At 33.6% G+C, this 27191-nt stretch overlaps 1 protein-coding gene across 3 annotated transcripts in view; it reads right to left on the minus strand.

The window, feature by feature from the left end:
• The window catches only part of dpr12 (defective proboscis extension response 12), a 337047-nt gene that overhangs the window by 159139 nt on the left and 150717 nt on the right, over positions 1-27191 (minus strand). For 2 of the 3 annotated variants that reach the window (XM_069038670.1, XM_069038671.1), the window contains one exon: positions 6828-6855. The exons of the other annotated variant lie outside the window; for it this stretch is intronic. The gene's annotated coding sequence lies outside the window, so the exon portion shown is untranslated. The remainder of the gene's footprint in view (positions 1-6827; positions 6856-27191) is intronic. 3 annotated transcript variants of the gene reach the window in all.

Here is a 27191-nt window from a genome sequence, read left to right on the forward strand (position 1 = left end):
GACATAAAACGCTAGGTGGACATAGGGATTTGCCGTTCTCGTTTAATTGGCGCCCCGGCCCTGAGAAGGGTTATACAGTGAGATAAATTCAAGTTAGGTCGAATTAGCGCGAAATTAGTATGCCCGTTACAGCCGAATGAATTAGCTCGGAGGGCGAAGGCACACCAAAAATTGATATAGGAATTTCGTTCCCTATATGCTGCACCTGGATTGGAAACGTTAATTGAAAGTGTGCTCGTTTTCTGGAAACTGCTGCCTCCGGAACAGTACGAAATTAATTAGGAAGCGGGAGGCGGAAATGTGGAAGGGCATTTTTATTACTGTGACGAGATGCGTTTGTGAAAATTTTGCAACTCCGATGAAAAATTCCTACACTTTGTCCGCCGTCGCTCGCCGGATCTGATGAATCCGGATCATTTGCTCTTAGCGAAAATTAGTCGGTATTGTCACTAAATTACGAAGGAAATTTTGGAAAAAATGTCCGACTCGTTTTACGAACGGCTAAAAACGTTATTTATTGTCCAGGTTTAAGCTCCGGAATTCTTTTGTGGAGTCACGCGATTTGCATATTGTATATTCAATTAGGTTTTACTTTATATCCTGACACACGTTAATATTTTTGACAGCTGACAGGCCCGATATTATTTAAACCTTTTATCGAAAACGCGAACTCCTTTATTGATAATGCGTCCTATTTTTTGCCAAAACAAATACCATTCATTCGATTCGTCAAAGCTAAGTCTGTAGTATACAATTCTTACCGATAAAATAACAGCAATATATCAAATATTTTTTTAATTATTTCAGGTTCATCCACCGTTTCTAATTTTACTAATCTTTACTAATTGATATTAACTTGCTGATTTTACATTTGTTCTTGGGCACCACATCCGAAATTTACACAAATTTTACAATTTATAAATTTCCAAGTTATTTTTTTTTTTATGTTAAAGATATACATTTCCATGGCCTCCCATTATGCCAAAACCACGTGAATGCATTTTATTCCCTGTTTTTTAAGGTGAACACCTTTTTATTTTGAATAAATACAATGGAATTGATTTGGATTTTAATATTAAAAAAAATCATGGGTAATAGCCATAACCGGTTGGTGGGTAAAACGCCCCTCAACTATTTCAGATAGTTTTCTCTGCATTCAAGATTGCTCAAAAAATATAGATAGATGCAGAATGCGAAGAAGTAGCATCAAATTTACTGAAGAGGAAAGAAACTTGGCGAGACCTAAAAACATTTGTAAAAAAAAAATAAATGAGCAAAGTAGTGCATTTAATCACGAGGACGGAAGTTGGGCGTCCGAGCCGTAGGCGAGTGATTAAATGAACATTTGGTCATGCGTGTAGAATCTGCTTTTTCCATGATGAATTTCGGGCAGCATTTTTTTGTTACTATTTGAATTTTGAGTTAATTGCAGTGAGTGTATTTAATCTTCATCAGTTTCACTGTCTACTAATGTTCAACAATTAGTAGACACAGAATCTACTTGACAGAGATCTTGTCTAGTTTTTCATCAAGATGTAAGACATCCACTTAGGTAAAATGCTTATGATACGAACTATCACATGAACTTTCAATCGTCGATATTTCAGGACCGTGCTGTAAGCATTTATGATAGTCTCCTCACTCGCAATAAAAGACAGGCGGCTCTTGTCATGATCGTCTTTAATGCTTTCGCGGTCAATGTTTGTAACGAGCTGTCCACTATTCGATTATGGTCTACGAGCCGACCCAGGAAATAATTCACAGTTCATCATCATCATATAGTAAATTCAAAAAACTCCTGGACTGTCAAAATTAAATTTTAAATAAAATGCTTGTTTTGACTGTACTTGGATATAAAAATTTTTCGCTAGAGTGTACCGACATCAAAATCTAGTTACAAAATATATTTAGGTTATGTTTTCATTTTTAATCCTTGAACTAAAAATGTTTTGAATCATTCATTGCTTCGAACACAAGTGAAATGCAGAAAACTAAATGAATTAGAGCAATTTAATAAAGTTTATAAAAAACACACGACAAACTGAAAACAGGTAACAAATTAAACAACAACCAAAATCATCCAGACCAAAATAAACTAACCTGTTTCATTTATTCAGAAGAAAATTATTTAACACTTGATAAACATTTATCTCTCCAAAATTTTGATTTGTGAATCACAAGAACGAACACCAATTCTTTGTTAACAATACTGGAGCGGCTTTGGCACAAATTTGTAATTTCTTTCCGTTATTATCACTTTTTTGTTTGTTCCTCATAACAATTTCTTATGGCCCTCTTCTCTCGCGCCAATAGAACCACACTAGTTCGTTTTGAACTTTCCATTTGAACCTTTTTACAAAATACACTTAAATAATTTTGCAATTTATTTGACAATGTCAATTTAAACAAATGAATAGTTTGACAAATTAAAAAATCATAGATAACAACTGGGTAATATGAAAATAACTAGTGATTTAACCAACCTAACAACTGCAATTTTGGTTTTGACAGTCCAGATGTTTATTGAATGGACTTTAGTGCCCTATTCATTAGGTATTATTCTTTGTTTAGAAATTTAATGATCATGCTGATGAATTAACAATTTTCCAACAATTACTCAATTACAAGTTTTCCTTGTTTTTTTACATCACATGAAATAGCAGTCAATAGAACAGTTCTACGATGCAAAACAATGGAAAACGAAATTATGAATATTTATACATAAAAATTCTTCAACACTTTTGAATGTAGTAATTTTTTACGAGATCACAAGAAATTTATCATAATAAAGATCTTTTTATTTATATGGAAAGAAAGTTCAAGGTTTCGTAACCTTAAACATTGTATCCGAATAAGCACAAATCGTTTTATGGCAGTACAAGAAATAAAAACATTAGAGAGAGCGATTTGCAACAGCAAAATCAATAAGAAGCGGTTGTTAAATTTGGTCTGGCTCATCAAACCACATCTCTGTGGTAGGTATATTGCTACATTTCCTCGCAATCTATCACGGCGCATCAATCGTTTTTGCAACTCGTATTTTTCAATTTTCTGGCCTAGGTTTAAAAACTATTTGAAGTTTTGTTCGTTGGAATGGCCGTAACTAATTGTAAAAATAATACGTTGCTATAATACTTCAGCTATTTCACCAGACATATTTCTTTATGTTTAACGGCGTATCCACCTTTTATTAGGAACGTAAATTTTTTGTTGACGTTCCTAAGACAAATTCCAGTAAAATAATTTCTGATTTGATCTCCTCGCTCTACTACACCCGAATTGGAGGTAGAAAATTGAAACAAACAAGGCAGAATATCTCCATATAAGTCGTTGCTTCGAGACAATTACTCGCTCTCAATTGAGTTTATCAATATTTCCAGAAAATAACGAGTTTCTAGTGGCCGTGTATTATATAGATAACAGACGTAGAGAACTTCAAATATATATTATATATCTAGAGCAGTCCGCATCTACCGCTTTCAACGTAATCAGCAGGAGCACGAGGGACGTCGGGACTAAGCGCTGTTCTTTGTCTCTAAGAGTCGAGGTAGATGTTTGTAATCTCTTCCCAACTATTTTAAGACAATGCCGTGTGATAAGAATTGAAGTCTGTCTGTGCAGTCGTATTGGTGTTCGCGGCTGGAGCTCGATTGAAAGCCCTGTGTTGGGGACACCCTGTCTGCGACGAAATCGACAAAACGACAAGAATTATTAAGACGTTTTGTCTTCGCTGAATGGAAAATAAAACTGACGTTGTCCCATCAAGTACTCACCATCTCCTCATTTAACAATGACATTTAAATTATTAAAGTAATTGTTCCGTGTTTACCGGGGTAATTGCTTAAACGATCGTAATTCATTGATGCTATCGTGTAGGTCATGGCAAGAAGTCAAATGGAAATACCGTACAGATGATGATCAATAGTTCTGACACGCCATCTGCAAATTGGAAGCTATTTTTTTGCCTCAACGGACGGATGGTGGTCTGCACTAATTGGATTAACACCATGTGGTGCACGATTCTCACGTTAATTTAATGTGAGAGTTAATTATTGTGATTCCAGAGTGTTGTAGAAGATGTCCTTTTATCAGAAATGACGCAAATATCTTGACAACTGCTTTTACATTTTTAGATTAACATGTAGTGCCAGCGACTCCCTAGACAAATCACCACTGCTAAACTAATGTCTGCAAGAGTTTCTGCTTTTAGAGGCAAAACAAAATGCAGACAGACTTGTATGATGGTATTTGTCTGCATTCTTGACATAAAACCAACACAATGTGGAAAGTGTAAAATATTTCCTTACTTCCAGACATAGAGGCAAAAAAATACATGCAGTTAATACAAGAAATTGAAAAATACTGGTTGCTCAAAATTCAATTTTCACACAGAATTTCAAGCAGGTAATTAGCATAAGTGACGTTTTTAACCTATCATAAAGTGGAGCTGGCCGCTTTTAAAAACCATTCAAAGAGCAATTAAAAAAATTATGAAAAGAATTGTTTCTAATTCCTCCGCTATCAGCACGTCGATAAATTATTTTTAGTCTATTTAGCCCTGGAATACGATCCCCGGAGCCCAATTAGGACCGCCGAACGAGCAAAATACACATTATCTACGGATTAATTTTCTTTTTGAGATGCATTTACGAATCAAGGGTGTCCTTTATAGGGCCATTTCCCTGAAGTGTTCCCTTTTAATTCTAATAAGATAATAGTTGTTGGAGGCTTCAGCGGATAAAATTGAGAAAATATTAAATGTGGTTTTCAGAACTTGACCGAACTTGTTCGGGGTTAATAATAAATTAATTAGCAAAAGTTGCGGCGGTCCCTTTTTTGTGCATTCAGGACAATTCGTCACAGCTTAACAAGTGTGTACGAGGCCGCTATGGCAATGTCGCAATAAAGCAAAATGTGTGCGTCATAGATCATAATAAAGCTCGGCTGGTCCAATTACGGTCGAAATACAAAGAGTCGTAAATAGCTTATAAAACTTACATGGATCAGGGCCAAGAGCGGTTTAAACCAGTAAACAGGCTCCTTCTCGATAAACGTAAGGACCACTCTGATAATAAAACGGGTTAAATATAAATATATTACCCTCATGTTTTATTTGTGTTTAATGTTTATACTTGTTCCGCTCTTCGATAATAAAATGGTTTTTATCTAAAAGTTTCCTAACCCGGTAATGTTATTAAACAACTCGGATAAAACAGCACGGGTTTAATTAAAAAAGTTACATCGCTAGCGTATTTAGTGTTCGGCTCATGTAATAATTTTCCTAAATTTTGATAACCAAATGTATTCCACGCGGTGTTCCTTTGCACGAAAAAGATAAATATAAATAGATCATGCCAAAATAATATTTGATCAATTATTAATTTGTAATTCAGTGGTAGGGGTATTGGATTCTCTCATGGCCTGTGACCTTGGAAATATATGTGCGATAAACCAGTGAAAAATCTGTAAATGAAAACTGAAAACGTCGACTAGGTACTTTACGTGCAAATAGACGAGAGAGAGACGACACTAACTTAACGAAGGACGATGTTTTCCGGTCGGTTTGTAGCGCCTATTTTAGACCGATATTCGCCGTTTGCGCAGATATGACTCATAGCCCATGAGAAAATCCAACACCTATACAGAGATGTTGTAAATTTAAATTATATGAATTACTGATTAATTGAATAAACTAAAGCAATGTTTGTGTGACTTACTCTTTCTTGCAATTATTACTTTGTTTTCTTGATTAGAGCAACCTAACTTACATGTTTTTAATAAATTATAGTTTAATAACATGGAAAAACTATTTCAATTTTCTTCCTATGTTTGTATTAATTCTGCTTAGTTGATTAGTTTTCTATCTATCAGCAACAACGAAAAGAACATTTTAAACAGAAATTTATATCCATCAGGAACTTTTATAATTTCCTTTTCATTCGTTTCCTTTGTTGTCTGGATAGTTCTCAACTCAAAGACATTTTTTTAAATAAGATTTAAAGGAAATAGATTCGGTTTCTTATTTCATAATTTTTTTCTAACGGTAGCGCTTCAAAGAACCTGTAGGTGGTAGCACAACGTAAGACAAATTCATTCCACTCACAACCTTATTTTCTATCTTTGTGCACATAAATTCAATATCAGAATACATGACCACGTTGCTCCAGGGGTTAAAGCTCTATATACAAAAATGTATTAAATTCTAGGAAAAAATAATAATTTGTGATTAATCTGACTACTTCATTTCAAATTTGTCCTTATTCTAAGCGAACTAAGACTACTCTGAATAATATTTGTGTTATTTCAAATATGCTAAAGCCTAGATTCTAAAAAGTAATGTTTAATAGTGTATTACTCAACGAGAGTGTAAAAATCGGCACAACGAGCTGTAGGAATAAGAGCTTTATTATTGCTTCTTTTTGATAAAAAATATTATACATAAAATAATTATGACATATGAATAATGCGCTGTATCATAGTAGAGGTGTTGGATTGTCTCATGGGCTGTGACCTTGGAAATATCTGCGCGAAGGTGGAACAATACACCAGTGAAAAATCTGCAAATGAAAACTGAAAACGTTCACTATTTTACATGCAAATAGACGAGAGAAAGACGACACTAACGTAACGAATGACGATGTTTTCCGATCAGTTTGTAGCGCCTACTTGAGACAGATATTCGTCGTTTGCGCAGATATGATTCATAGCCCATGAGAAAATCTACATCTCTAATTATACGACCTATTTGTGAAAGTTTAAAAGTCAACATTAACATTAAACAATTAATTATGATGTAGTACATAAAAAACAAAAGAAAAATTACTCACTGTTTATGCTTCCACGACTTCTCCAAATCTGAAAAACAAAATTTCCATTACAGGAATTTATTATCGTTAACAAAGTAATTTCAAAGATGAAATATCCCTGTTGTTTTTGCGGTATTTATTCAGGCAACTCAATTTCACTGTTAATAATTAAATTTGAAATTAAATAAGGAACAATGAAAAAATGTTTAAACGAGTTTTCTGTGTGCAAAAGTTGTAAAAATGAATAACCCAGCAAGAAATGCTGAAAGCAAACAAAAACGTGTGAGTGTACATCTCAGCTCGGGGATAAAAAGAAAAAGGTAAGTAAAATCTCAAATGGAAGGGTAAGGTAAGGGAGAGCCGCAGAAAATAAGAGGATTTACCCGAATCGTCTGAACGGATAGATTGGGGTCATCGTCAAATAAGGACATTCTGTTGTGCATATGTGTTTACAGGATGGTGCTTAGGGTCTTTACAATCAGAAATAATCCCCACGTAAAAAAGTTTACTTTCTAACACGTAAGACATATTTCGATTAAAAATGTGTTCTCTCTCCAAATATTACATTATCTTACTTCGAGAAGCAATAACGAAATAAACGCTCCCATCAATAATATAGCGACAATTTGTAAAGATTCGAGGATCATTTATCTTATTTCCTAAATTTCCAAGCAAAATTCAAGACTGCTGTAGTTAATTAATTGACTATGTGACACTTTCAACACAACTAATCTCTGCTGACGAAGCAGCGAAATTTGAAGCTTCCCTAAAAGCTTCCGTTTTCGAGCCTTATGTGCGTCTTATAAAATATTCCTAATAGTTCTAATTAAAAGATATTACTTTAACACCTGCAAGTGCAAAATCTCGACATGTAGCTGAGAACACAAAATAGTGTCACCAAACAATTTTACGTTGTCAGCCATGTATGTCCATTTCTTTTAAATGTGTCAGGTTACGTTTAGTACAAGAGCTTTAATTTTGGCTAAGATTAATTGCTAAATTAGTGTAATGCATAAAGTAAATCGACTTTGTAAATCTAGAGTAAACAGAGTAGTTTATACTTCACTCTGTTGAGACATTGATCCGAACACAAAAACCTTAATCGACGTTTTGTGGTATCTCAATCAATCAAAACATGACACTTACATTGCTTGAGTTGAAAACTTCACTTTCACATCAACGAAAATGTATTACCGAACGATAAGTGCAGTACATAAAAAGATCAAAAATAGTAGGTGTATGTTAGGTAATATAAACAACTGAAGCGTAAAATTGTTAAGACATTTTAATTTAATATTTTAAATTTTTATTTAAGAAACTATTGTACTAAAATTTTATATATCTAGCTAGGGGACAGAATTGAATTTGGACAGAAGAAATTTTGTGTGCATTTCAATTTTATTACGTACAGTAGCAGAAAGTATTATTTAAATATTTAGTTTGAACACAATTTTATTTGAGAGAAGCTAAAGTAAGTGTTTTCCACTGGAAAACAATTTTAAATAATTATAGCGCACACCTAGAATGGATGTAAGTTTCAATTATTTAACAAAACTGCTAAGAACGTATTCTGCTCAGAAAAATCTTCCAGCTATTACCAGTTCTAGATTTAGTTCGGTTCCGGTTTCAATAAAAGAACAAGAAATAATACAAAACAAGAGTGTTGTCACGATAGTCTGCAAAACACGATCTATTTCACTTCCGTACTTCAACTTTTAGTGGACTCTCTTGCTTTAAAAACTAAAACTAAACAATAGGTGCTAAAATATTCTCAGTACTGAAGCTATTATGCAGGCAACGCCGAGAATAAATTAGGAAAGTTGTGCAATTTCCAAACTGCAGCCAGTTTTTATCAGTGAATAGTAAACACCCAAATGTGTTTAAATAAACCCGTTTGGGCATTACGGTACGGCTTATTATAAGCGTAATACGTATTGATCTTCACATAGCGACAAGTTGGGAAACAAGAACATGGAAATGAATTAAAGTGATGGTTTCCACGACTGAAACTTATCACCAGAGTCCGTAGATATAAAAGAACCAAACAGGACCAGTTAAATCGGTGAATTTGGAGTTCGTCGCCGCTGGCGTCTTCTCCAACGAGACAATTTGCGGAAATGGAAATTAAAATAATTTGTAGTGGTTTAATAATCCATTTATTCAAATATACACAATAGTATGGATTATTAAATTATGACTAGAACTAAAATAATCAAGAAAATCAAATACATAATTATTTTTTATTTTTATTCCCAATAGGTATTTGATCGAGAGACAGTTTTAATTAATAATAGTACTTAGGTAAGATCTTGTTTAACCACGAGCGTAGCGGGTGCTTAAAGAAAACAAGTTACAAGGGGAGTTAATAAAACGAGTTACGAAATGGCATGAAATGACACACAAAAATTCAATAACTGTTCAAATTCAAAATTCATTTTATTTTAGTCTTGGCTGCGGTTAATGAAATGAAAACTATGGGAAGCTAACTTCAGTCAGTGACTAAAATCGTGCCGCCAACTTCAGCCCGTGGCTAAAGGGGCTTTTAGTCACGACTTGTGAAGGTGTGATTAAAAATATCATTTATGACCATGTATTAGTTTTAGTTGTGGGAGTAGAAAAGATAAATTAACAATTAAGTGTCATTAACTATTTAAAAAATTTCATATCAAATTGAAATGAACCAATAATAGATAAATAGATTTATAGATTTTATAGACCGAAGAAAATGTAGGAAAACAACTGCAATGAAGCAGCACCAAATTTTTATGGTTCGTGATCAGTAATTACTACAGAAAATGGAAAAGGTGATTACCCTTCTTTGAGGGAGGTTATTGAGTAAACATAAACAGTTTCTAATTTGATAAGTTTTCTTTTGAATATGGAACCATTGTAGCTGTGTTTTTATTTGACGATGTACACAACACAAGTTATATTGATAGATTGATAGTGATCTTGTCACAGTTCTCAACAGCTCAAGAAGTCATTTGTATTAAAAATGTTGTGTTCTTTGTGTAAACTGTTAAATGTGGTTAGGTATTTCCCTATTATTAAATTTAAGACCTTTGCAATACAGATACAATTCGTGCCTTCGAATAAATTCTCAATTAGGGTAGGCTGTGATTTTATTATGAAGTTGGCAACATGCAATTTCTAAAGATAGCGCAGCCATGACATTTGACAGCACAGGACAGTTATTTATTCTGATCGTGACATAAAAATATATAAAGAAAACGCAAAATTCAAAACAAAATATTTGTTCTTATAACAAATGTTCAAAAATCTCTAATCTCTAGTAGCTAGTGTAGTCTATCAAAAAGACGTAAGATAAACCACAGCTTACTCTAACTGAGAATTTATCTGAAGGCACGATAGTTCAGCAATAAATACATCATGTGTATCTTCAAGCGGTCAAAAATCGCGCCTTTTTGTATCTCTACAGAAACGGTTGAAGTGGCTTTTTTTGTAAGCGGACTAAAAATACTTCTAGTCCTAGGGAGTAGAAGTGTCAACAGGCGGCGCGACCAAGTCAGATGTAAAGTTATTCAAGTCAACGATAGTACGAGTAGATGATCAACTTGAACTCAAATTTAAAGTCATTCGGATGATGTGTTGACCACAAATTATTTACCAAAGTTGGGGAGTCACAGATGTGTGTTTGTTAACTATGTAGTTTTCTAATCTTCGCATTTAATTTTAACCAATAGTTGTTGCAATTAAAGAGTGTTTACCAATATAAAAGAGCATTGTTCTGTCGTTTAAGTTTTGTGGTAAAATGAGCGTCAAAGGAGCGGCACTTTTTATGTCGCTTCGGGGGTCAAATTACCTAGCTTCGTCCGTGGTGTTGATCGCAATAAACACACCGAAAACATGAATCCTCACTCAAAGCATACCACCACCAATTTACCACGACCTCCGATAAAGATCAAAGTGAAGAAGAACGTCGTGAATAAAGGAAACAATAAACATTTGATAAATGGAAGAGTTCACGCGACGGAATGCGGTAGCGGATTCTCGACTAATATCGACGTCATGCGCCCCCAACGTCACTCAATCACACGTGCTAGGAAAATGTGTTACCGGAAGACACGTGAACGGAATGCTCGTGGAGGAAACAAAGCCGGATACACCGCAACCTGTTAGGTTTCGTCACCCCTTTCGAAATTATACCGAACGGAATGGGGTGTTATAGGGAGAGCTTATTGTTCGGATGAAACGATGGCGAAAGGACCGATTCTACAGTAAATATTCAAACGGGGTACACTCACAATTTCAATATTTAACACGCAATTAATTCAACAAAAGAGAGAAATAATGAATTGCCAAGTTGGGACGTCAAAAGTGCAGCCGTCACCGTTCTGTGTACTTAAAAAATCTTTTTTATTTCACAACTTCATAAAAGAATTTTAATTGTTGTTTTAAGTATGGTGGTGGTAAGTTCTCGCGGGAACTTTATTCGCGCTTATGAATTATTCTCATGTTTTTATCTTTACCTTTCAACTTCCAACTTTTTGTTTTTACAGACGTTTACAAAAAATTAGACAAAATTTAAGTGCTCACGGTGAAAGAGTAGAAACACAACTTTGTAAAAAGCGCTTATTTTTCTTATTAAAAATTATTACCTAAAAGCTGCTCTCTCATTTCAACTATAAAAGACATTTACGTCAAACTTGAATTACTAAAGTAATATACAGGGTGGTCCCGATATAACCTGCCAAAAAAATTCTGGGTCATTAGAAGGATCTAACAAGTCCAAAAAACCCCCCTTCGTTAGGTCCAAAATAATGGGGATAAATTAACCCCTATCCACACCCAGTCGACGCTGCTGACCACAAAAATACGTACCTACTCAGGAATTAATTGTTGGTGTTTGTAAGGATGACAGTATCTAAGCAACACAGGTACCTGTATCGTTTATGACAAATCTCAAATCTGACAAACTAAATCAAATTAATGACATTTATTGAAAACGCTGTACACTGCGTGCGTTAATTCACCAGCTTATTTAGGTACAAAAGCTGATTTTGTCGACTGAGATATAAATAAAGTGGTGTTCCTCAATGTGTAAATAAATGTATAGGTAGTGTGTGCAAAATTGTGGAAGAACTGTGTAATAAGAGTATCGTCTTAATTGTGGTTAAATAGCCAAAATAATGTATTGAATAAATTTATTTACACTTTACATATTCGTACTTTCAACTCTAACTGAGCATATCTACTAACTAATGAAAGGTAAACTAGACTAGAAACATTATTTTATAATAAATGTTCTGTGTGCCTTCCGTTGGCATTTAAGCACATTTGAGTACGCTGGTACCAATTTTCATAAACTGAATTCAGCATTTCTGGGTTTTTACGAGTCTGGTTCGCGGCGTCTGTTACGCGTTTCTGGAGTTGGCTTTTTGTATTTATTTCAACTTCGTATACCAAATCTTTCCTGTGGCCCCAAAAATTAAAATCCAGAGGGGTTAAATGGAGGATCGGGGACGCCATCGTATTGGAATCAGTCAGAACCAACCTCACATAAATGCAGATGTAGCTCCACAAAAGTACAACGGGACGGAAGGACTCCTTCAGGAAAACGCTCGCCGTATGGTAGCCATGCCGGTCTTGAATTACCACGTGTTTCACCATAGAGTAAATGCAAATCGGCGTATTCTTGTTTCGTGAATTTCATAACTTTTTGAAGGATTCGCAAATTTAAAATTAAACTTGACAAATGTCATAGGTGTTGCAGGTACCGTTGCTAAAGAAATCGCAGCCAAGTAACCAGAATTACCTTTTTAAAACCGATTAACTCATTAGCGTACAGCAAATTTTGACCAAATTTTCAATTATTTTTATCTCGAAAACGAAAAGACTTTTATTAGAAACTTTTTTTGTGTATGAGTTCTACTCATCGTCACCTATTACTGGATTTCTTCTGGCAGGTTATATCGGGACCACCCTGTATAATTCAGAGTAGAAGGTCTTTTTGTGCTCTCCTCAGTTGGCAACCTCGATTTCGTCTCGGTCTTCAATCTCTGGACTTAGCACAAAAAGACTCCCTTCTACTCTTAACGATATAACCTACTATTTAAGTCTGGATTTTAGAGACCACTTGCTCTTCTCAAATGTTTTCTTTATCATTAGATGTGAATTAGATTTTGAAAAGACTGAATTATGCTTTGGGTTTTTATGATCCCTAATAAAAACACCACCATTTTTTTAATAACGTCCATTCAAAAGCGTTGCTTAATGTTAAATTTGAAACTTTAAGCACATAAGGAATAGCAAATAATATTCAGAAAAGATGTTATCCTGTGAAAAATTGTATTCAGTAAATATGATTACATTTTTATAAAATATGATTGAATTCAAATGGCGGCGAGAAATGTGATTGATAAAATCATCGAAATACGATCTCTTGTAAGAATTAGCAAATTAAGAAATATATTATAGGAATTCTAAACGTTAACCCCAGTCAGAGCTGTAAAAAGGAAGTCGTAAAAACTCAGTTTTACATTTATCAACGGAGCAATCAGCTAAGTTTCCACTCCAAGCAGGTTTCTGCACTTTAATCTAATCAAAACCTGTTTTCTAGAAGTCGGTCTATTTTAACCTCGGTTGTCGTTGACGTTACAATAAGGAAATAAAACGAAATTGAACATTAAAATCTTCTAAGTCATTTCACTTTAATTACATCCATTTTCATAAATCTTGTGACTGTGTTCACATTGTCTAATTATTATTATAATTCTATAAGAGAAGTTCGTTTGTGCTGAACTTAATTAATAATCTTAACAAATATTATTTATTGTTACTCAAATTGGACAAACAACATACCGCGAGGGTTCCTATTGTTTCAGAAAATATTTTTCCACCCACAGCAATCAACGACTCACTGTTTTGTGTTGTTATAGAGAGAGTGACCTCTTATTCTGCATTGTTCGTGTTGTCAACTGGCTTGGACACAATTTGTAGAAGCCTGCCAATTTAGACGTTGGTAAATTTGACAGATTAGGTAACCTCATTAGCAAATCTTGCAGCATAAAGGTACTCAAGTTAAGTAGTTTACGTATAGATCTAATTCTCATCAAAGTTTGGCGAGCCAAGAGAAACGTCAGTGGGAAATTATCCATCTCGGATTCTCGTAGCTACTCACACTAAATCTAAGGTTGACCTTTGACTTAAAGAGGTCTTACTAAGTTAAACAAAGACCTATCCACCAACTCACACACAAAGACTCGCTCTGTAGATTTGCACAACATCTAGTTTCTCATGTTCCTTCAAGTTGGTCCAACTCCGTCAAGTTACATTAAGTCCCTTCCAAACGAAAAACATTTTAACAATAGGTATTTAGGTGAGCACTCGCCTGAAAATTTTGAATGGGTTTAATGACAATATTTAAGCGTCGCAACTTACTTTAAGTATAGTTTAATATTTTGTGAAAGCGTTTTCATTAGCATAATAAAGTCGGCTGTGATGAGCAGCCGTGAAAACAAGACGCCTGTAAAATACCTGAACTAATTTACTGAAAGACAGTGTTTTTGATAATATAAATTACAAAGTCGGCGCAACTTCATGCAATTATTATGGGCCCCCGGGCGCAATTTCCAAATAAACATGTACATCAAGTTAAATGATGGTGTCGTTGATTTTTCCGAGGCAAGTTTGTGATTTATGAATTGCAGAAAGCGACGTTTTATTAATGATGTGAACGGGTCAAATTTTTATTTAGAAGTCACGACAGCGGAAACCTTGAAGGGAATTGAAGGAAAACACGCTCAAAAAACCACGCGGTGAGATAGACTGGGCATGGAATACGCCGTTTCCGGTGGAGAATGATGAGATTTTCAAACGGAATCGTTCTGTTAATATGTCGAAGTTTCAGATAAAGTTACGGCGAGTTTCGAACTGAACGAATTATTCTTGAGAGGGAAGTTTTGAATTTAGTTGTGATAGCGCAACACTGAAACTTGTTTATAAATTATTTATTAGAATAAATTTCGGGAAAAACTTAGCTGTTGCCCGAGCAACGCAAATAAAAGTTTGCATTATTCCCGAGTTGCAAAATTGAATCTCCAAAAGAGGGAATTTCAACCCTCGCCCTATTCATATTAAGTCGTTCATTTACGGTATCGGGACCAATCGTCATATAAATGTAAACGTAATTTCGTCCGGCGTTAATGCAAATGAAATCTCTGTAGTAAACGCTAACAACATCTGAAATCTATACTCATTATCCCCAGCGCTAATTGCAATTCGCATACCATGTGTCGAATTATAAACCGTAATGCACACTGTTGCATCCGGAATTGCAGCTTTTCGTCCACCAAAAATTTTTTCCAATCCAGTTACAGTTAATTCTCTGTAATAATTATCAATCTTAATAGCAGTCTCGTAAAAATTGGTACTACGGTAACCAATATTTCTTTTACCTGACTTTTATAATGGCCGCAGGCAATATTTCAGACGGTTCTAATATGACCCTTATCGAATACATCACCATCCATCCCACGGCCCTTCTGGATGTTCGGGGAGAATATATCATTCGCCTCTACCTCATATCGCCCCCTGTGAAATATGGTCTAAAAATTGTTGACCTCTCCAGATTTGACCCTATTAATTTTTATTTACTGCCTCTTCTCAAAATGCGTAATTCATACAGTGGTTTTATACAGCAGGAGGTAAAAGAAAAATTGGGTTGGCTGACAGGTGATTGTATTTTTATCACTGTCGAAAGTAATCCTACAGAATTTTCTTTAACCGGGTTTGATAAAAAAAATAGACAAAATTAATAAACATTAATTACAACAGCTGTTGTAAATTTTACTCAAGTATCACAAGTATCAATTTGAAATTTCTGGACCTTCTTAGATCATTTGAAACATTGCAAAATATTTCTTACGTTGTATAAAAAAAGAAATACCTGTAAGGCATGGCGTAACTGGCCTATACTATAGTTGGCGCGGCGAACCTCTGGACTAGTCATGAGGTGTTCACGTGATAGTTTTTAGCGACGTCATGAACAGCCTGATTTACACTGCCTTGAGTTTTGTGCGGGAAATTTAAATCTTACTACTACTTACTACTTTAAGAATGGATGAAAATTTCGACTGCGTGCATTTACTGCACCATACTTTTCAACGCGCGCCCTTTAACCAATAGAAAACCTTCCCCCGAAAATCACGTGACTATGGTAAAACGATGTGATTACTTGGTTGCCTAAAAACAAGGGGCTCTAGGACAATTTAATATTAAAATTAAAATATTGTCACAAATTACTAAAATAAAATCACCCCCGACATATTATGTCATCTATTCAATAATTAAAATTTTATTTAAAAATAATGAATAACACAATCAAAGAAAAAATGTTGACTGCGATTATTCTAGATATTTGATAAGCCTTATTCACTTATTTTCATGTATATGTGTCAATTCAACATTAGTACAAATATTGCTAAATGTTCGTTGTGCTTTAGTGATTCCTTTAACAACAGCTTCTTCAGGTTCTAGAAGAATTCCACTTAATTTTCATTTATTTGCAGTTGCAGCCTAAATAAATACATCTCCAATTGCGTCAACAAAGACGTTTCCTGGTTTTGAAAATTGCGATATTTTATAACCTAGACTAAATAAGTCCATTCAGTTCAGTGACAGAAAAAAAAATTGCATCCGTTGCATCACTGAGCCAGTTAGGCCAACATGAAAAGAAGAAACCATAGCCAACTCGGTCGCAAAAAGGTCGTGAATGCCTAATACTCGCACATTCATCACAGTCAATGCCATGTAAGAAACATTTTTACATAATTATTCTGTACTATGTTAAAATGTTAAAACTACATAGAACTAATATACTAATGAAACCATTGTTATTTAAATAAAGTGAAAAATGAACTAATGAGTTCAATTTTTTAAAAATTCCAAACCGTTTATTAGCAAAACGCAAAAAATGTTTAATAGAAATTATTATAGTTGCAAGATAGGAGAAATTAATATCTTGTATATATACATACACTTTTGTTTTAGACCAGAGTAGGCTATGGAAATTTGGCGAGTTGTATGGTAAGACTGTGGCTGAATGACAATATACATCATGTATAATATTTGAGGTTACACTTTCTTGTCAAAATTCATGACCATGTAGCCAAGCATTATCATTTTCCAATTAACTACATAGTTTCGAGGACTCAATAATGTGTGTATTTAGTGATAAATGTAAATATTGCACAAATTTCAAACTAATTTACCTTAATATTTAATTTGACACTGGCAGTTCGAACAATTTTGATTTTGTTATTTTGACATAGCCCCGATACCAACATTTAAAAAAATTAAAATAGCCTACTCTGGTCTAAAACAAAAATGAATGTATTATACACATCTGGACAAAATTAAGGGACCACCAATAAAAATTAAAATTACTTGATGAAAATTTCATTGATCTTAATAAAATTCACACACGTCATAGGTAAGTGTATTTTACATTATGTATGGTATGTACAGTCGATGGACAAATAAAACTGGGACAAAAATGACAATCACATACGTCAAAATTTACAAATTTGCATCGTTTAAATACGGCTTTGTCACAAATAGGTTAACTTTCGTATGATATATTCTATAGATACTGACAAATGTATTGACAATTCAATGGTCTGATTTACATAGATTAAATTTTAAGTGTCCCAGTTCTATTTGTCCACCGACCGTACGTCAAAAAAATATACAAATTCAACTTAATCTAGCTAAAAAACTAAAAACAGTCAAAATTTCGAAAAACAATAAATTAAGAAATGTAATTTTAAAAAATCATTAACGTAAACTAATAACTTGTGTTCCCGCCTCTGATTGCTATACACTCTTGCATCCTTTTTGGCATACTTTTAATGAGGTTTTGAATGCTCTGTTTCTGTTATGGTATTTGATACCACTCTTGTATAAGCAGGTTGGACAGCTCTTCAAGATTAATTGGAGGTACATGAACACATCTAACTCGTCGGTTTATGTAATCCCACAGGTGCTCAATGGGATTTAGATCAGGGCTTTTCGCTGGCCATTCTAGACTGTCAATATTTGCATTTCTCAAAGCAATTATTACAATATGAGCAATGTGTTGTCATGTGTTATCGTTCATAAAAATAAAATTAGGACCAACATTTTCAGCATATGGCTGTGCATGAGGTACAATAATATCGTCCCTATATCGTGTTGCCGTCATTGATCCATTTCGCACTATAACTAATTGTGTACGACCATTGAAACTTATTCCGCCCCATACCATCAAAGATCTTTCACCAAATTTATCAACTCTACGAATGTTGCACTGCACGTGCCTGTCACCAGGTCTTCGCAAAACGAGAACACGACAATCGTTATTGGAAATTTGAAATCGGGACTCATTAGTGAATAGAACTGAGTCCCAGTATCTTTCATTCCACAACTGGTGGTTTAAAAAGAAAGATAAACGATTTCTTTCATGTAAGGCTGTCAAAATTGGACCAGTTGCAGGTTTTCTGGCAATCAGATTGACTTCTTTCAACATCCTTCTTACAGTTTTTGTTGAAATTTCTTTTCGAGAATCCAAACGTAGCCAACGAAGGTCATTTGTTAACTCCCGAGAGGTTACAAAACGCTTCCTTAAAGCCTGCAGTTCTATGTAGTGATCTTCCCTGGCGGTTGTTTGTCTTTTAGCACCTTGTCCTCTTCTTCTGTTAAAACTACCAGTGGTTCTATGTCTTGCAGCAGCTCTTTGTACCACAGATTTGTTGGTATTTAAAATTTGAGCAACTTCCCTCTGCGAATACCCGTCGCGGAGAAGAATAATGATTTAAGACACTTCCTCAATGCCGCCAAGGTATACTTTTGGTTTAATATGTGACGGAAAACAGATTTTGTACTTTTATATTGATAAAATCAATGCTTTAGCACAGTAAAACAACTCAAAATGGTATCTCTAACAAGTATTTTTTTGTCGGCATTAGTTATTTTGAAAACAAGTGCTTTACCTTTGTTCATTTCTTCATGGCATACTACAAAAATAATGTAATATACACTTAACTATGACGTGTGTAAATTTTGTTAAGATCAATGAGACTTTCATCAAGTAATTTTAATTTTTATTGCTGGTCCCTTAATTTTGTCCAGATAGTTACAAAATTAGAGGGAAAATAGAAAAGAATGTAAACATTAGCAAATTACTGCCATTTTAGTATTTAAATATAAGATTTAATATAATTTTCAACGTAAACAAGCGTTTTGTTAGTTTCATTAAAGGATTAGAACAACTCTAACAAGAAATTTAAGCACATCTTAAATCATTCATAATTCATTATCCATTATTTATTCTTCCAGAATACAAAGCAAAAAGCTACGATGTTTGGATAACATTGAAACCTGTAAACAATTTGTAAATTAACAAACAATTATGTAGATGAGATTCTGATCCTTACAAAATTCAGATTTCAAATTTTAGGTGGAAACATTTTAAAGGCAAAGTTCTAGAACATGCACAAATAAACTCAAATATGATTGGATCAAAAATACAAATTTTAAATTTAATTGATGTAATTGGTTGTCACATCCGCATCCGGGGAAAAAGTGGGGCGTCTCAAATGGGTAAATAGTCTTTGGTAGGTGTACCAATATCTATTGTTGGAATTATTTAATTAGAACTTTGTCTATTTTTGAAATATATAATCTTTTTTGAAGCATAGAAAAGGAGAAGCTAAGATTGGAAGAGTATTTTTTTTCCTTCTTTTTTAATGTATTGTGCTGTCTATCACCCAACCGGAAAATGTTTGTTTATACGAAAATCCATATTCTAATTCACTAGACACCTTCCTTTTCTTTTGCATTTCTTTATTTTTTTGTGGTTCGGTGCATCTCACCTCAAAAACAAAAATTGTTAAATAAAATTGTAGTGAAATTTCATTTAATTATTCTTTCAAGAGTAAGACCTCGAAGAACATTTATTTAATAATACATTCTATAACCAATTAATGTAAATACTTGTAAATATAAAAGTTTTCGTCTTTGAAATTTGAGTAGTGATTAGTAGTAGTAGTGTTAGTGATGCAAATATTTATTTAATGAATTGTTAAATTCAAACTAATAGTAGCACAATAAATACAGATTTTCACATTATTAGCATCAGCTATTATTACTATGTGCTAATATTTAGTAAATGTGTTTCTGCGTAGGATTTCATTAATAATAATAATAATACATCCATTTGTCCTCATTTATTTGGTACGTGTCATATTACTAAAAACATTTTTCTTGATGATGTCTTTCATGAATAATTTAATATAAAAATATACAATATGCAATGTAAAGTAAAAAATTTCAAATTGCAAATCTGCTCCTGCATGCTGACTCTTTGCTCCTTTTCCGTGCGTAAGGTAGGGAAGTCTTGTCCAAGCGATTTATACACTGAGTTCAGTTAATTTTCCAATGAACTCACAAGGTGCGTTATTTGTTTGGCTAATAACATTTTGATTCATTGTGTGCTTAGTTATTCCGTATACCGTGAAAGTTCATTGGTGACCGACTTTGTAAAAGTAATTAAAGCAATAAATAATACAACAAAGGGTCACCAAAATTTATTTATTACGGTTAGCGGCAGCTGCTTTCGACATTCATAAACAAATTTGTCTACCCTTTGTTGTTTGCTTTAGTATTTTCAAATTACGATTGTAATAATTAATATAACTGTGGCAACTACATTAATTAATGTAGTGTCATTATTTAAATGTTACAGACGTATTAACAAAATAATTAGTTATTTTTATTTTTATTGGTCTAGACGTTTGTTTGTAACCGCTGGTTCATATTAAATATAATTCCTTTTAAAAACAAAGCTGGGTTAATATTGATCGAAAGGTAAACAAAGTTAATCAGGATACTCAGACCATACATTATTAAACTTTTAGTGGTGTTTTGACATGTGGAGGAATTGCGGAAGTTACTTTACGTCATGTACTGTTTTCTTTACTAAGTAGAGTTAATAGTTGTTTGTACCACTATACTTCCCTCAACAGGGGCGTCTACCCTCTGTCTTCCTTAAAGATAAACGTATCAATAAAAATATCATTTATTTATAAAAAATATAAAATTTGAGGTAGCTAATGTTTATTAAACAATTCAATAATATGCACATTTCAAGGAAATTAAATCTAACGATTATTTTCTAAAAACCAAACCATTTAAGAAGTTAAAACAACCTGCAAGGGAGATTTGCAAATTCATGTAGGTCATTATTTAAATCAAAATAATATAAATAACCAATTGCAATGAAAAACTCAAATGGAGATGATAAGGAAAGTAAGCAATAGGCTACATTTTCTTAAACGGTCGTTACATTTAACAAGATAGATTTGGCATTTAAAGCGTTTTGTGTTTTATTAAAATTAAACAAAATTTAACCGATGTTTTCTATTGAGAACTAACTTTGAAATTATATTTTGTTAAATTCTGCATTTTGTGCTTTTAGTGTTATGGAGCTACGAAAAACATATCTCATCATTGGAACCAACCGAATTATTAATAGTCAGTTTTGTTTGTATTTTGTTTAATTCTGATTTTAACTTTGCCTCTATACAGAGTGATCGACAAGAAAACAAATCAAGAGCTTGATTGTACACATATTATCTATCCTTGCTATACACAGTCGTTTTATTGATTGCCTACCTCTCAAAAAATCTATTATTAAAGTCCATTCAAAAATCAAAAAACCACCACCTGTGGCGTTAGGTTGGTAAAATTTAAAAAACCCTAAGTAGATATTTTTTCATACTATGTTGGTAGCTATAAATTACGATATTTATTTTATTCAAAATAAATTTCAATTGCTTTGAATTTCGTTCATATTGCTTTATTAGCAGCACGTTTCATTTATTTATTGATTCTTATTATTTTTACTTAAACATGCCCAGAAAAACAAGACACTTAATAAACATTTAATCTCAAAATTACAAGTCTCACCAAATTTGCCGATAGTAATTATCGAGGAAAATGCGACGTTGGTGGTTTTTTGATTTTTGAATGGACTTTAGTTAATTAATTATTAATAATTAATGCTATTCTTCAATGGTAAAACACATTTTAGCACTTATTCTGGGATAATTGTTGCTTACAATTGCAGGAAACGTCCGCAAATTCTGCCGAAATCGAAAACTTTTTTTCAAGGTTAATATCAACACCGTTGCTTTAAAACTGACATTTCTTTGACATTTCACCGAAAAATCTGCTTACCCATTCTTATGAATGCAAAATGTTGCTCTTGTTTATTTTATAAATTTTCTCCATTGTCAGATGATAATAATAATGAAATGCACAATTATAATTCCAACGTCTAAAATTCATGAGGTATGATTTATTATAAAGTGGTATTTGCGACCACAAATTGTCTACGCCTATGCATTGAACGCTACGACATGACCGATAAATTTGCAAGGCCTGCTCTGATTTGTCTTCTTTTTGATCACTTTGGAAAACGTTAAATTAAAATCTATTCAAGCAACAACAAACGAATATTTTTTGTTTCCATTAAATGAGATATTTCTAATAATCTTACCGTTGAATATATGATTATAATTTAAATAATAAACTCGTTTGTTTTGATGAAAATTACGTTGTACATGGCGATTACGGGGTCGACTCCATTCTAATACACATCTGAGGTCCGTTTGTGTGGGCAGAGGCAATAATAATTAATGACCAGCCAAGTCAGTGATTTATAGCAAAAGATCTAAATTCTCCAGCCGCAAAAAGTCCTGCGTGTAACCCATATTTAGTGTTTTCCACAGGAAAAACTAAAGTTTTTTGCGTGGTCGAGTGGGTCGGTGGAGTTTGGTTAGGTCGAGCACCCCCGAAATGCAGGAGGAACAGGGAACACATCCAAGGTTGACCTGAGCTTTGTTCCCTTTGTTGTTTCCCCAGTCGCTCAGTGTGAAGAGTGTGTACACATGAAATTTGGTTTCGCAACAAAGCGTGTTATGAAATTGTTGAAGTTGTTAAGATCAGATTGTGTTTCAAACGCAACTAACAAAACTTCCTGGCATTACGGCGAATTTAATTAGTTCGGTGTGATTTACCTACATCAGACGGTTCCAATACCGGATTAACACCAAGGAGATCATTAATTTTTCATCGCTCCACCTTCGACTTGGTTTCAGTGAATTATTGAACGGCTCGTTTGCATGACTTCTGTTATTTCCGGTGCCGTTTCATGGGCAAGAACCGCCCTATCTTAACTACGTATCAAGCAATAAGGTTGTTAAAACGCCACAAAGTGCCCAATTTAAACCGTGTCGTCCTGTTACGTCTATGGAAAATTAACCGTATTAAAAGCTTTAACGCATTATTAATGAAGGCAAGAACCACAACTTTCGGGATATAAGTCCCATCCGTTCTCATATATCCCTGGTATATTGTGATCCTTGGAATATTTTATCATTCAAATCGAATTTTGGCTGTAAGCTTGCAATATGAAGGGACAGCCGTTTAAGTATAATGTGAAATCAATATTTTTTTCTGACGAAAATATGCCGTGTTTGGAGAACTTTTAGGAGTGTTATCTCCAGCCCCTTTCTATAAAAAATCAGAAATACTGATTAAGTGAGTCCTGAAATTTATTGAGAATCTCGTTGTCATTAAACGGGAGGAAGTTTTTTTGGAGAGATGAGGGTTGACAAACCCCATATTTACCTCTTGTAACTGGGACACGGCGAACGACCTGTACTCTGTAATTTATAGCGTCATTTGTCCTTTAAATGGTGCCATAAGAGCATTTAAATAGCAAGTTGGAATATTATTAAGAATATATTAAAATTCATCCTTTCCGCAAACTTGGACTTTTGATACATTATTTGATCTTTCCCGTTCTAGTAACTGGATAAGTTTTTGGAATTACATATTATATCCTACAAATGTGAAATTTAAGAAAATGTTAGAAACGTTTCTATTCATTTCTGCTATGAAGTTTTCGTTAACATTTTTTTTATACATTAGGTATTGTCATTGACACCTTATGGAAATATATTTTTTATATTTACAACTCACTTCTTTTTCATTAAGTACATGTTTTTATTATGTAATTGTTCACAAAGTTATGACCACAAAATTAAAATTATCTCTTTATTAAATATTTTTGTAACTTTGTGATCACATTGATTGAACGAGCTAGTTCAAATGTGCAAAGACATTAAGTAGAAGATTTATTTGGATAAATATCGGCTATTCTCATTCACAAATTAATTAATAAACAACAAACTTTAAATGCAGCCAGTAATACGTTATTCAGTTATAACTTGATAACTTGATTCCTCTTAGGAGATGGAAAAATAAATTTATACATTTTCTAACAATAAGGTCTTAGTTGTCAGCGACAAGATTGTCACTGATAAATACATTTTTAATAGCTACAATTAGTATACGGTATCGGCGACACTCTTTTGTTTTTATTATGTAAATTTTTAAAATTGATATTCATTTATTTATCGTAAAATTGATGTTTTCAGATATGAATCCCGCAGGAACGCCCAATATTGAACAGCGATTAATATTTTATGTGAATATTTAAAATATTGACCGCATTAATGACTCTATTGATTAAGCCGAACAAAATTACTTACACTATTGAAAAATATCTGAAAATAAATACGGATAGTTTTAGTACCATGAATTTTGTAGTTACCATTAACAATAAACATTTTTATTTTCTTATTTTATCTAATAGATAAAATAAAAAATAATATGAAAGATTTAACATGACATGAGTATAATAATATACCTTTTTGAATTTCAACTACCAATGTGTTCCCTAAATCCAGAATTTTTTAATTTTTAAAAAGAGATTGCGGTACTATTCCCGTTGCTGAAATTATAAGTGGTAAAATAGTTATGCTGAATGTGAATGTCAGTTAAAACTGTGTGATCAAAATATAATTTGCAATTGTCATTTTCTAAACAACTTTCTGGTTTATAAATGTAATGTGGTTGTGTATCCTTTAATAAATTGAATTTAACAGCTAAATTCATGTGTATAATTTTAGCGAATATATCATGACGTTTCTTATATTCGCTTTGAGCCCCTTCAGTTCCGCAAATCCTACATTTATCGATGATCGATTTTAAACCGCATATGTGTTTTTTATAATTTCTTGTATTGATAACACGATCTTGTATTGCAAATATAAAACCCTCAGTCTCAGGGTGAATATTTGATTTCTTATTATATTATTATCATTATTATTATAAACGAAACAAATGGAATAATTGTATGTATCTTAAAATTAATGAATTCAGATTTCCATTAAGATTAATGCCAGCAATCTGAATTTTTGTACTTGTAGCTGAACTTTAAATCTGACGAGCGATGCCGGGAATGAAGGACGATATCTCATTATTATGCAGAAATAAAAAGAAACATCTCGATGGCACGACTAGGTATCGCTGAATGGGGATCACATGCCTTCTGAATTTTTAAGATCGTCAGCATTTCCAGTCATTAAGGGTAAAAAGCTACCGACAGCTGTAATAACTTTGTCAAGAGCCATCGTTAAAATTTAGAAAGGGAAATGCTTTTGACGTGTGATTATGGTGGAGTCCTCAGGACGAGCGTATGAAATGTCAAATGAAGATCAGCCTCTAATTGCGACATTTTCAATTTCTCCGCCCTGGAAAGTTTTACACTTATTACGGCCTAACTTCACAAGCTATATCTGCATTGTTTCAAAACACCAATAACAACTAAGTTCCGGGTAGTTGGCTGAAACCAGTTAGTTCCACAGCGAGAGAGCATCAGACAGTTTGCGCGAATTCCCAATGCGCGATGTAAACATACGCTCTAACAGCGGAAATATACACCAACAATTTTGTAATGTGGCACTTGTATCCTATTGTTATTACTTCAGCCGTACAGGTCGTCATATGCGAAATTCACCCTTACATTTACACCTCTTTTAATCGACTACTGGTGTGCTAGTAAATTCACATGTGAAAATATGAACCTCGTTCGCTACAATAAATATGGAGTTGGCTTGTTTCTATCCTGTTAAGTGTAATGAATTGAAATTTAAATAAAATAAACTTTCAGTTTTAGCAGAATTGTTTTTAGGAATGAAAATGACAATGTAAAACTGAACGTTTGTTAACCACTTGTATCTTGTTTGAGATGGTCTTTTTTTGAACTGTGATCAACAAGATGAAGTTTTAGAATTGAAAAGTGACAAACATTCTTCCGATAGGTACCATCTAAAAATAAAATAGAGGTACAGGCTGTCCCAGAACTGCCTCCACAGAGAAAAAAGGGACTAGGTATTTGGCTAAATGTGATAATCTGAATTCTAAAGAAAAAAAGTCCCATCTCAAGCGATAATCGAGAAAAGACATCCTAAATTTGACCAATCAGAGCTGAGCACCGTCGAGGTAGGATGACCGTAATTTTGCGTCGCCGGGGCTTCGAAGTCAAACTACCAGGTACATTTTTGGCTGATTGTTGAGATATCAAAAATTATTTTTGCTGTGTAGCAACATGTCCCATTTTTTAGTAATATCTGACGACGAGCTTCTGGGATTGGTGAAATTGAAAACTTTATGTGAGCTTGAGGAAAATTTATTTTGGTGTTTCTTTTGCTGTCGGCACATGCCTGTTTTCTATAGGGAGGCAGTTCTGGGACAGGTTGTATAAGAGTAGGTAAAAAAAGTATTTTTTAGTCACCTTTAATGAAAAAGGTAATTTTACTTACTCCTATGCGGACAAAAGTAACTCTTTTTCGGACGTACTTTTTCGTACGCACTTTTTCGGACGCACTTTTCTGACCATGGACCGTGGCGCCATCTGTTGGTCTGTTTCGTAGGTTAATAACGAAACCGACAAAACCGAGTAAACCGACTGAAAACAAATGAATAGTTGACAGTTACATTTAACCAAAGTATTTTATTTGTCCGAAAAAGTGTATCGTTCATATCTGGTGCTTATTTGATGCATAATAAGAAAATGAACCTTCGTATAATCGATAGCAACAGCGTGATGAAGAAATGTCTAATACAACAGCTAAAGTGGTGTCTAATATCTAATACGCCGCCGGACATCGCAGATGACAATATGAAGTAAATTCCTCGTTTTGTTGGCAAGCTGATAAAAAATTGTTAATATGTATTAATAAATGTATCTACATATTTGAAAAAAATAGATACAAAATACATTTTTAATTTTTCCAATGATGTGTTTTGCTTTGTAGTTCGTGCGGTCGCCTAAAAAATTTAATGTGCACCTCGGCCAACAAGTGCCTTTTCAAGTCTCGGTTGCGCCTCGACTATAAAACCCAGACTCGGACGAAAAAGATGCACCTTTTGGCCTTGATACACAAATAACTATTATTTATATACAGTAAAACA

Source organism: Tenebrio molitor, chromosome 2 (assembly GCF_963966145.1).
Source record: "Tenebrio molitor chromosome 2, icTenMoli1.1, whole genome shotgun sequence".
Lineage (NCBI taxonomy): Eukaryota > Metazoa > Arthropoda > Insecta > Coleoptera > Tenebrionidae > Tenebrio > Tenebrio molitor.